This window comes from Mauremys mutica, chromosome 11, assembly GCF_020497125.1.
Source record: "Mauremys mutica isolate MM-2020 ecotype Southern chromosome 11, ASM2049712v1, whole genome shotgun sequence".
Classification (NCBI taxonomy): Eukaryota; Metazoa; Chordata; order Testudines; family Geoemydidae; genus Mauremys; species Mauremys mutica.
The window spans coordinates 16,599,201-16,612,024 of NC_059082.1; the positions used below are offsets into that span (position 1 = coordinate 16,599,201).

A 12,824-nucleotide genomic window follows, 5' to 3' on the forward strand; every position below is an offset into this window, starting at 1 on the left:
CAGGGGCTTGTTCACCTGCACATCTACCAATGTGATATATGCCATCATGTGCCAGCAATGCCTCTCTGCCATGTACATTTGCATAGAGACTGTCTGGTTTGGCCAAAGAATAAATGGACACAAATCTGACATCAGGAATCATAACATTCAAAAACCAGTAAGAGAGCACTTCAACCTCTCTGGCCACTCAGTAACAGACTTAAAGGTGGCAATTTTGCAACAGAAAAGCTTCAAAAACAGACTCCAATGAGAAACTGCTGAACTTGAATTAATATGTAATTAGACACCATCAATTTCCCCATGTCAAGTATTCTCACACCTCTTGTCAAACTGTCTGTAATGGTCTATCTTGATTATCACTGCAAAAGTTTTTTCTCTTAATTAATTAGCCTCTTAGAGTTGGTACGACAACTCCCACCTTTTCATGTTCTCTGTATTTGTATATATATCTCCTTACTATATGTTCCTTTCTATGCATCTGATGTAGTGGGCTCTAGCCCACGAAAGCTTATGCTCAAATAAATTTGTTAGTCTCTAAGGTGCCACAAGTACTCCTGTTCTGTTTTCTCTTGGGTAGAAAAATCAGATAAGAGCTGTAACACAACAAATTCAGAAATACAGACATTCAGCTCCTTTGTTTAAAAACCAGAGACTAATCTGATTTTGGTGTAATCTGATTTAGAATCTGTAACATGATCTAATATGAAGTTACTATATCAGTGAGATTAGCAACATCCATTTCTCAGAGAAGGAAATGCATTAGCTTAATCCAGACATACACAGTGACAAAGCAGTTGGAATCTGGAAGGCATTTAGCCTCTCTTATTTGGGATGGCATCCCATAATTGCAATATTTTTCTAAAGTATTTAAAATTAACATGATTAATTATAGCTCAGTTATGAATCAAATGACTTTGAAAGGTAAAGTTTCCTTTCCTACCCATAATAGTACCTGCTCTGAAGTGGGTACCTGGTGCTCCCTGATCCATTTTGACTAGGTTCTTCCTCTTTTTCCAGCTTCTCAGTGAAATGCCAGCAAGGATTCTGTTCAAAATACTGGTTACATCTCTAGCTCTCAGTCAATGACCATGGCCCAGAAAAAAACAACACTATAAATTCTGATTAATACGCATGGTTAATATTTCACAAATCTCCAGACAGGAAACTTTATCCTACATTTATTAACCAAAGAAAAGGTGGTGGTGGGAAGGCCGGGGGTGGTGGGGGGGGGGGAGAGACGAAGGATGTAGAAGCCTATCCCACAATAATCAAAACGTAGATTTTGGTGGTGGACTGTGGCATCAAATTGTTTTAGTGATCTCCTGGTTTGCAGGACACAACTTTAAAGAACAAAGGAATGTGAAGATGCACCAACCAACCAACCAGAATGGGAAGAAATAGGCCACATTGCTCCTAACACTGAAACTTAGATGTTCAGGAAGCAAGAGCTCATACCCAGTCAAAACCCATCTAGAAGGAACTCCAGTATATTCCTGGTCCTGAAACAAACAGGGGTTTTTGGTCCTTTCAAGGACCAAGATCTCAGAATCTCTTGAAATGCCCAGATTAGAGAATGGTTTCCTAGGCATGAGCAGACTGTCCATGAGCTCTCAGTAGTAGCCACACGTAAGGAGGGTACATCCCCCAGGTTCCAGGCTCAGAGCTTCAGGTGCTCAACGCATGAGTGCTTGAGAGGGCCGGGGTATAGAAGGTCCCAAGGAAAGAGCTGAACTGACATCTGTCGGAGTCTGACCAACCATGAGTGACAGGGTCTTGACACTTCTGATAACTACTCAATAACTCACTGATTTAGATCTCATTCTCCTGTACCCAACCAGCAGCTGCTTAGTCAGTCAACCAGTCTCACTCTTTTGCCTAAATGTAGTTGGTTTTGGTAATTAGATTATTTTTGTTGCCAGATGCTTTGAACAGGGATCATACTTGTTGAGTGTTTAGAGAGTGACACACAATAAATAAGTAAGTAACACAATTTCTTGATCTGGGAGATCCTTGCTTCAATTAGGATTTTTTGGGGCACTTTTTTGTTCATCTCTGGCATTACCACTATGCCACAGAGATTCTGTTGTCACTTTCAGTGGTGACCAGATCCAAAGGGAATCTTAGGAGAAGAGAGAAAAATCCTTTATAGAGTGTAGAGGGCCCTACATCACCTTGGAACAGTTTCCACCAAGGCCACCATCTGACCAGTGGCCTAGGGGGAGAAGATCCCTAAAGAGTTCCCTAATGAGCAAGATTTGTGAAATCTTTTCTTGAGCAACCGAATTATTACCAGAGGTGTCCAACACAATGCTTCTAGGGGAGCCAGTTCCCCAGAGGGAAATAGAGAACTTCTTCGAAAATGGCTGAAAAAAGCAGTGGGACATCTAAAATGCAAACCCCATCAGTGTTTTACAGATCCTAACTAGTATGACTGGGCTATAAGATGAATAGGGCTATAAAATGAATAAAAACGATCTAAACAGTGGTAATTTGAGTTCCTTGCTGATTTGTACTGGGAGTGAAAAACTGAGAAGCAGAAGAGACGCTGAAAGGAGCCATCTGGTCTTGGTAATGGGTCACATTTTTGCAAAATGCAGACACGTATGGTGCATGTGATGGCATTCTCCATGGGGGCTGGACAGAACTATCCAGCAGGACAATGTACAGCCACATTCATTGCATATCTAGATTATGCAACACTGGGTTAGCCAATAAGCGTTTTTCTCCTACCATGGTCCAGCCCAGAAACCCACAGTGAACAGATCCTCAGCGTGCAGCCTGGGACTGTGGGACCGCTGTGCTCTCTGAACTCTCTCCAGCCTGGGATGTTTCTCACAATACCTTGCTAGTGACCAGCAGCAAACCCCTCCAGGTGCTGTTATCACTCAGCACAACAGCATGTGGAAACTCCGCACCCAGCTAGATTGCATGAATGCTCCCCGAGCCACTCATGAATCACACAGAGAAAAGCACCAGAGCCAAATCCCCCCCAGCTCCCAGCACTGTACCTCAGGAATATACCATTTTGCACTGCTCAAGATGAGCAGTGCAAATTTATTAATTGGTTCACCACTTGATCAATGGAGAATGGACATACACCAGACTTTGCAAAACCTGAGCAGATTTGCCACACGCTTCATAGAAACTCATTGGTAAAGATAAGCATTAAAACAAATTTATTGACTACAAAAGATGGATTTTAAGTGATATTAAGTGCTGGGCAAAAAGTCATAGTTAGTTACCAAAGTAAAATAAAATATGAGCACACAGTCTATACTCTCAGACCTCTTAGTCTGGGCAACATCTAGATTAAGCACTTTTTCTCACCCCACTGGATACTGCAGTTCATAGCACACAGATTTTGCCCTTGGAATCTGGGCCAGTCCCCTCAGTTGGAGTCTTCAGGGTGTCCTTGATACTTGCAGCATGGGTGGGTGAAGGAGAAAGGCCCAGAATGTGGCCTCTGTGTCTGTTTTATACCCTCACTCCATGTGCTTGGAAAACACAAGTCCAGGCATGTCTGGGTGCACTGCTGAGTCTCCAGGCAAGGTTGAGCAATTCCTCTGGAGTGGCTTCATGCAGGTGAGTCACTGAATTGTAGCTCCCTTGCTGGACAATGGTTGTTGATGAGTTGTTTAACACCCTGCCTGGATGTTGGCTGCTTTCCTTGCTGTTGCCTCTGGGGAGCTAATATCTGGCCGATTCCCCAGTTTACAGCATGTTTTAGTGACCACCATACAACACAATTCTCATAACTTCATATGCATTAATTATATACATATATAGATAGAGAAATTACTTTCAGGAGATCATAACCTTTCCCCTGATACCTCACATGGCATGTCTTATCTGTAAGATCACAATCACATATAAATGAGGAATATGGGGGTTACAAGGTGCTCCCCCAAAGTACAGAATGTCACACCCACTACACTTGGGCAGCTGTCAACACTCAGACTCCATGCTGCCCTGCTTCTCTGCTTCCCAAGACCTCTTCCTAGAGTGCCCGGCTTGCAAGCATTCTGTCTCTTTTCCCCAGCCCTCTATCAACTTCTGGTCACAGCCCATCTCCAAGGCTCCTTTTTAGGACAAACATAACAGCCAGAGCTCTTTCCCTTCAGGTCTCCAGTGGAAAGTCTCAGAGTCTCCCTAAGCCTTTACCTGCACTTATCAACAAGCAGCTGTTTTACAGGCTGGTCCCTTTTCCCTGCCGACCTTTTTGTAGGCTGTAGTTGTAGGATACTCTGGGGTCCTACAAATTCCAGAATGCCTGTTTTTGTAAGGCAGTGCTTGAAGAAGGGATAAGTTGGACCCAGGCCTTCTCTTAAACCTAACCTGTAACAGAGGGTTAGGAGAGAGAGTATGAGCATGGTTTGCTGGCAGTTGGGAGAGGGAGCAGCAGTCAGAAGAAAGAGAAGGTGGGATATATGAATCAAAGCCATCTGGCTGAACTGGAAGGAAGGAAGGAAGGATGTGCCAGAGAAGGGGAAGGAGAAGAGAGAGATGAAAATTTGTAACTCAGGTTAGTTTGGATCAATTTAAAATAAATAGCTAAGCTTTACAAGGCCTGTCAAAGATTCAGCTCAAGAGTAATGGCTGAGTTTCAAGAGTCAATGTGAGGCTATGGAAGAAATTGGTAGTAGAAGTTTATGGTAACAGTAGTTACAACAGTCAGTAAATACTGACCCATATGACAAGGATATTCACCTTTGCGAATCTGATCAAAGTCAGGTGACCGTGGCAAGGAAATAAAGTTGGGTGTTTTGGTTTGGTTCTGCCAATACTTCTGTCACTGTGTGTCATGCTTATTATAGAAAGAAAGGTCCCTCCCTCCTCCTCTTTAGTACTATCCTCAGTGAATATGCCTGGACTGCCCACTAGGTGGCTGCAGAGACTATAAAATTACAACCAAAGAGGCAGTTTGTAAAATGGAAATATTAGATGCTACAGGGGCTGTGGGGAGACGAGAGCTCTTCCAGGAGATGGGAATTGGATTAGCCAATCAGAAGGCTCATATCCGTTAGCGGGCTGAAACTTCTATGCTATCATAAGACTGGCTCTAGCCCCAGCCCAAATCGCATCACTTATGTAAAAATTGTGAGAGTTGGCAACATTGCCCTGAACCATGTGAGTACATTAAAAAGACCTGATTTTGAAACCATCTCTGAAGCTATTATGAGAATCTGAATGTAGGCGTGTCTCATTTGTCTTTTAAAGACATGCTCAGATATGAATTCACTGAACTGAGACACTGAAATTAGATACACCTGCCCTCACCTGCTTCATTGTCACCCATTAGGGACATTGCAGCAAATTCTGCAGTGGAGTTTCTAAAAGTGTGTAAATTATATCAATCTGTATTAGTGGTGCAAAAATAGCCACAGAACGTTCAGTGTACACCAAGCCCAGGTCCCAGGCACTGTGGGTGGCAGTACAACAGCACTGTGATTCACATGTTAGGGATACAGCTGGTCAAACGTTTAGATTGAAAAATTCTAAATTTTCATGTCAAAAAAGTAAATTGAACTTGAAATTTTCCATTTCCACGAGAAAATATCTATGCCGACAACATTTTTCAATTTTCCAATTGGGAGAATCTAAACACATTGTTTTTGATTTGCATTTTGAAATTAAATCAATGTGTTGATTTGAAAACAAAATTCATTTAGTTTCAACTTAAAATTTCATTTCATTTTGGACTCCCCCTATTCCTCCCCCCTTCCCAGCCCCTGCCGTCCCTGTGCCCAGCAGCAAGAGCTCAGAACATTGGAGCAGACCTTAGCCAGCCCCATAGGACAGGAGCTGCCACTGGAGGATGAGTGCAGGGCAGGCTTGCTCTGCAACTCACTGCTGCAACCCGGACCTCCCACCCCCTGGGGCAGCACCCAGTACCAGCTCCCTGATGGATAGGACCTGTCCTGCTTTAGCCACTGGGAACGTTAGAAGGTCTATTGGGAGGAGAAATATATTTTACTATATGTCAAGAAATAAGCGACAAACATTGTCCACAACAAAAACACACTTAAAACTGGAAGCTTTTTATGTTGTGGAGACTGATTAAAGTCAATGTACCACTTTCAATGTGGGAAGAACCCTTTTATGTGGTAAATTATTATTACAGAATTTACTGAGAACATATAAATCCTATTGATAGCTATTTATTTTACATACATAAATACATAAACGTGTGTGTGTGTATCAAACTGATGAAAAAGACAACTGATACAGACACTATATATGACATATTTCATTATATCATATTTAGAAAAATATAGAAGTAATATACTATTACATCATATATAGATATTTGCAAAAAGGTACCTCTCTTGTCTAATTAGACTGTGCATTATACAGGTTAGAGACTGGTCTCTTTACTATGGGTTGATCCAAAGCTATTTGAAATCAATGGAAATTCTTCCACTGATTTCAATGAATTTTGGATCAGGGCATATATGTTTGTACAAAGGGCACAAAAGGCCACTAATGTTGGCTGGGCAATACTGTAACACAAATAATGAATAAATAATAATTATGATCAACATCTCAACATTTCTGTACACATTTACATTTGGCCAGCTTTCAAATTTTGAAGAAATTGCTGCTAAAAAACAGCCGATTGTCCAAAACTAGTTTATTAAATCCATAGCTCAACAGGAACACCATTTTAACCACTTTGCCTGCAGGAAGCATTTTTTAAAAACAAGACACAGGACAATATTAGATCAAGACTAAGATCAAGGTGCTTAAGACTTTCTTTTTATGTGAGCAAGCGACTGATGCTAAAGACAGGTATATTTTAAATGTCATTGCAATATCTAGTGTTGATATCAGTGTTGATTCCAGCCACTCCTCACTGGAGTCTGTTTTCCCTGATGGTGCAATTCTGTCATCTGGTGCAAGTATTCCAGGTCCGAGCCCCGGTATTAGCACTGGTCAAAAAAAATTATTTTTGTCTGAATGATTTTCCAATAAGAAATTTCAGTTTTTCTGAAAAATTGTGATTTTCTCTTGGGTAAAAGAAAAACAATGGCTCGCTGGCTGCCCCCCAGGGAGGCTCGTCAATTTAACTTTTCTGCCAGTGACACTGACCAAAGCTTCTGTGGAGGGCTTTGAAGGCTGAGTGCTCCAGCCCCAGAACGGTGAGGGGAGGAAGGGAGGCCAGGCACCTGGGTTCTCTAGCTCCCAGAGCTGCAGGGGAGGCTGAGTGTCCAGGCTCTCTGCCTCTCTGGCACTCAGGTTCTTGCTCTTTTCCTAAATGACAGCAGCTGTCCCGGTGGGCATCTGAGAAGCAGAAAAATTTCATTTCAGTTCTTCCAAACTAGATTTTTTTCTTTAAAACCCTCTCTGCGAAATATTTCACAATGGAACTTTTCATCCTGGTTCAGGAGGACATTTGTGAACTGCACATTTTTTCATGGAAACAGATTCCTTTTTCTAGTCAGCTCTACCCTGCACTGGCTGCCTCCACCCTCTCCCAAGCTCCCAGAATAGTGGGTGTGTCAGGAGTGAGAAGGGATGTGCTGGGACCATGGTGGCGCTTCATTCAATGACACCACACCCAGTTCTTCCCTTGCATGGCTCTCTGTGGAATCTAGCGCAGAGAGTGCTGCTTGCTGGCCTATTCATTTTGATCAGGGGTGAGGGGGATGGTATCTGCATGTGGATTTAGGGAGGAACAGTCCAGCCCTTATTTGGCTTAACCTCCACCAAGTGGAACACCAATGTTAGCAGCTATGAGAAAATCCAAGACAAATTGGAGCATCTGGTATTTTCAGCTCTTCTTTTAAGGAACTTGGGCTACACAGAATGAGCTGTTTTCTGGCAGATTTCCATTAAAAGCAGAGCATTTATATTGTAGGAGAAGTCAGCGGAAGCACTCATATTCCCACCACCCACTCCTGCTCCCCTACTGAAAAAAAGTGATAAGGTCAGCAATCTCACAGACTATCCCAGGCATAGTGGGACATCTGATTATCTTCTCAAGAATTTAGGCGCATATATAGTTACACAATGTGGATTAGAAGCTATTTTCTGGCAGATTTCCATAAATACCAGACAGTATGAGGAGGTTCTTTTGGCAACATCCTTTTCGCTCCCTTCTATAGAAGATATATTGTCTTCCCTGACACACATAATTGCGCTAATGAAAGACAACCAAGATTATCAATGAATCTGCTGATCAGAGAAACATCTAATCCTCATTCTCTTTAAACGTTTTCCATGTGTCTGCATTTTATTACAACCATTTCACACATTTGGAAGTGGGCTGTGATGAACATCACTGAAAACAGGAAGATTTTATAGTACCAGTTATTAGAAGATGGCGCTCTGCAGTCTGCCTGACAAGACTGTGTAGGTTAACCCCCCTTGGCCCACGGTTACAAACATAGCTGTACCCCAAAATAATTAAACCACATTTCTATCACATTGTATATATGTGACCTCACCACATCTCCAAAACTGCTGCAGCTTTGGTCACACCAACACTATAGTAATGGGTCAAAATTAAAATAGGATGGGAGGGAGGAGACTATAACACAAAATTGAGCTCTCATGTAAACATGAACTGTAATTTGGTTCCCCAACATAGTGGTTTTATAGGCCCTGATTCAGTTAAGCATTTAAGCAAATGTTTAAATCCCACTGATTTCTGGGGCCATGATGCAGATGGCCCCTTCGAACAAGGAAGGTTGTATAGGGTTAGTTAGAGTTCAGATGTCTAATTAGAAAATTGTGACTGCAAACCTATGTGAGATAATGCAGACGGGGCCAAGGACTGTTAGGCTATAAGAACATTCAGCTGACCGCGTTCACTTTAGGATACTGCAATTTATCAATATGGGATGGATTTCTTTTCTTTTTTTTTTTTTTAGTAATTTACAATATATAGATACATTATTCTTGTGTCTCCATTACATAATTCAACTATTTACTCTGAATATTAATTTCTTCTACTGCCAATATTTTACATTCTTCTCATTTATTCCCTCTCCAAATCATCCCTCCCACTTATCATAGAATCATAGAATCTCAGGGTTGGAAGGGACCTCAGGAGGTCATCTAGTCCAACCCCCTGCTCAAAGCATGACCAAACCCAACTAAATCATCCCAGCCAGGGCTTTGTCAAGCCTGACCTTAAAAACCTCCAAGGAAGGAGATTCCACCACCGCCCTAGGTAACCCATTCCAGTTCTTCACCACCCTACTAGTGAAAAAGTTTTTCCTAATGTCCAACCTAAACCTCCCCCTCTGCAACTTGAGACCATTACTCCTTGTTCTGTCATCTTCTACCACTGAGAACAGTCTAGATCCATCCTCTTTGGAACCCCCTTTCAGGTAGTTGAAAGCAGCTATCAAATCCCCCCTCATTCTTCTCTTCTGCAGGCTAAACAATCCCAGTTCCCTCAGCCTCTCCTCATAAGTCATGTGCTCCAGCCCCCTAATCATTTTTGTTGCCCTCCGCTGGACTCTCTCCAATTTATCCACATCCTTCTTGTAGTGTGGGGCCCAAAACTGGACACAGTACTCCAAATGAGGCCTCACCAGTGCTGAATAGAGGGGAATGATCACATCCCTTGATCTGCTGGAAATGCCCCTACTTATACAACCCAAAATGCCATTAGCCTTCTTGGCAACAAGGGCACACTGTTGACTCATATTCAGCTTTTCGTCCACCGTAACCCCTAGGTCCTTTTCTGCAGAACTGCTGCCCAGCCATTCGGTCCCTAGTCTGTAGCAGTGCATGGGATTCTTCCGTCCTAAGTGCAGGACTCTGCACTTGTCCTTGTTGAACCTCATCATATTTCTTTTGGCCCAATCCTCTAATTTGTCTAGGTCCCTCTGTATCCTAGCCCTACCCTCCAGCGTATCAACCACTCCTCCCAGTTTAGTGTCATCTGCAAACTTGCTAAGGGTGCAGTCCACACCATCCTCCAGATCGTTAATGAAGATATTGAACAAAACCGGCCCCAGCACCGACCCTTGGGGCACTCCACTTGATACCGGCTGCCAACTAGACATGGAACCATTGATCACTACCCGTTGAGCCCGACCATCTAGCCAGTTTTCTATCCACCTTACCGTTCATTCATCCAGCCTATACTTCTACCTCTATCCTCCTGATTAAAGGGTAGGTAAGAGAGACACAATGCTTGCTGTCTCTCAATGACAGATGGAAAAGAGCTAAGAGCACCAAGTACATCTCTTTGCAAGGGCAAGTTGTGGTGCACCCAATAGGAGTCATATTGGACTAATACTACATTTGATCTTAGCTGACAGGAGTTCCAATGACATTTTATGAGATCAATTTTCCTCTGGTGTCCCAGAGGTTTATAAAAACTCTGTTTAGTCTATATATAATTTCCTAAATATTGTAGCCATCATAAAGAATCATATTGCTTAAGCAATTAATGCTAATTATTTCCTTATTTTTTTTCTTGGTGACAAATATTGTATACATTGTTTAATATCATTGACATTACTGAAGATAGTCTTGCTAGTTCTGTTTATCTGAATGGGTAGGAATTAGCTACTGGGGAAGAAAAAAATGCTCATTGTCAGCTGTGATGATGCTCTTTTTTTGAAAATAGCCTGGTTTTGAAATAAGATTTATTTAACATTATATCCAATAATTACTAGCAATTCCATTCTATATTTTAGAGAAGGGTCTAAAAACCTAAAACCTTAATCTGAACACTCCCAAACTTTTTAAAGCTACAAATCTGGACCTGATCTTATGATTCAAGCCTCTCGCTATATTTTGTTTAAACAAACATAGTACAGAAGGCATCAGTATAGTATTAAATCCCATTCTTAAAAACAATAAATACCGTATATTCCGGCGTATAAGACGACTTTCTATATTAAAAAACAACCCCCCAAAATCGGAAGTCGTCTTATACGCCGGGTATAACAGCGGGCGGCTGGGCTTTAAAAGGCTCTGAGCTCCCCGCCGCAGCGGGCAGCCCGGAGCCTTCTGACTCCCGGCCATGGCTGGGATTTAAAAGGCTCTGTGATGCCCGCCGCGGCGGGCAGCCCGGAGCCTTCTGACTCCCCGCCGCGGCTGGGATTTAAAAGGCTCTGGGCTCCCCGCCGCGGCGGGCAGCCCGGAGCCTTCTGATTCCCGGCTGCGGCTGGGATTTAAAAGGCTCTGCGCTGCCCGCCGCGGCGGGCAGCCCGGAGCCTTCTGACTCCCCGCCGCGGCTGGGATTTATAAGGCTCTGGGCTCCCCGCCGCAGCGGGCAGCCCAGAGCCCTCTGATTCCCGGCCGCGGCTGGGATTTAAAAGGCTCTGGGCTCCCCCCCTCGGAAGGGGGGGTCGTCTTATAGGGCGAGTATAGGCCAAAACCTATATTTTAACTGTAAAATTAGGGGGTCGTCTTATACACCCCGTCGCCCTATACGCCGGAAAATACGGTATAATTTATTGTATGATAACTTGAAAAGATAGACACGGTGGGAAGAAAAATTACTAGAATTGAAGAGAAAATAATTTCCAACCTTTAGGAAATGCCAACATTTCAAAATCTGTAAAATTTATCATGGAATGAAAATTATGAAAATTTTTGATTAGGAAACATTGAAATGTTGTATTTCAATGACGTCAAAATATTTCATTACAATAAGACAAAAATGTTTCATTTTAATGTCAAAACATTACAACAATATTAAACATAATAAAATAATATTAAAATAAATATTGTAATATAAATGCCACAATGAAACAAAATGATAAGGTAAAAATTGAATGTTTACCTTATAAAAACAAAACATATCATCAAAACAAATTCAGAAAGTTGAAATGATTTCAACACTTTGTTGAAATTTTTCTCAAAATCTACACAGTCCTGGAGAACATTTCCATTCTGAAAAAAACCCTGCATTTTCTGATGAAAAATGATTCCTTTGAAAATGTTCCAACCAGTTCTAATCACATGAATTAATACAATAAGGTGTCATCTAATAAATTGGTACAATGAAATAAAGTTCAGGGACTTATTTTATGAATTCCTTAAATTAAATTAATGGAAATATCCTATCTCCTAGAACTGGAAGGGACCTTGAAAAGGTCATGGAGTCCAGCCCCCTGCCTTCACTAGCAGGACCAAGTATTGATTTTGCCTCAGATCTCTAAGTGGCCCCCTCAAAGACTGAACTCACAACCCTGGGTTTAGCAGGCCAATGCTCAAACCACTGAGCTATCATCTATCCCTCCCCCCTAGAGTGTGAGCTTTCAGGATCAGGGACCATGTTTCCTCAAATGCACCCCAAAAGTTCAGAAAGCACTCAGCAGGGACTACTGTACATAATAACTGTGAAAAGATGGAGGCCTATACAATGTACAAGTAAATGGATTCTCTTTAAGAATAAAAGTTACCTTACAAGAGATGAATAGCAAATGGCCCATGTGGTAACAGAGAAATTTCCATATGCCACTCTAGTTTTTAATCTTCTGAGTTATTACCTGGTTTTAAACAGTGCAGAAAAGCAAAATAACATTTCTAAGTGGCTCAGCAGGCTTGATGGCATTAGCAGTATTGTGCTATGTACATTTGTAATCTTATTGTGTACCCATTTGTGACCGTTTCAGTGAATATGCTACAAAAACAGTAATCACATTAGTAGCTTGCAAGATTCCATTAATGGAGAGTGATATCAATACATTTCTGCTAGGTCATTTCTTTGGTTTTCATGAAATTTGTAAAACAGCTTCCAGGCATTTTTTGTTAAAATAAATCTTTGTAATTTGACAATCTTTTATACTCCCAGTGAAAAGAAACAAATATTGGAGGACCTTTAATAACTACTGCATTGAGAGAAAATAGGT

The 12,824-nt window shown here is 41.9% G+C and overlaps 1 long non-coding RNA gene across 1 annotated transcript in view; it reads right to left on the minus strand.

Annotated features, from left to right (window-relative positions):
- Positions 1-6,327: 6,327 nt before the first annotated feature.
- LOC123344438 overlaps positions 6,328-12,824 on the minus strand; it is a 159,332-nt gene continuing 152,835 nt past the window's right edge. Inside the window, exon 9 of the long non-coding RNA XR_006572552.1 lies at positions 6,328-7,281. This is a non-coding gene — a long non-coding RNA (uncharacterized LOC123344438). The remainder of the gene's footprint in view (positions 7,282-12,824) is intronic.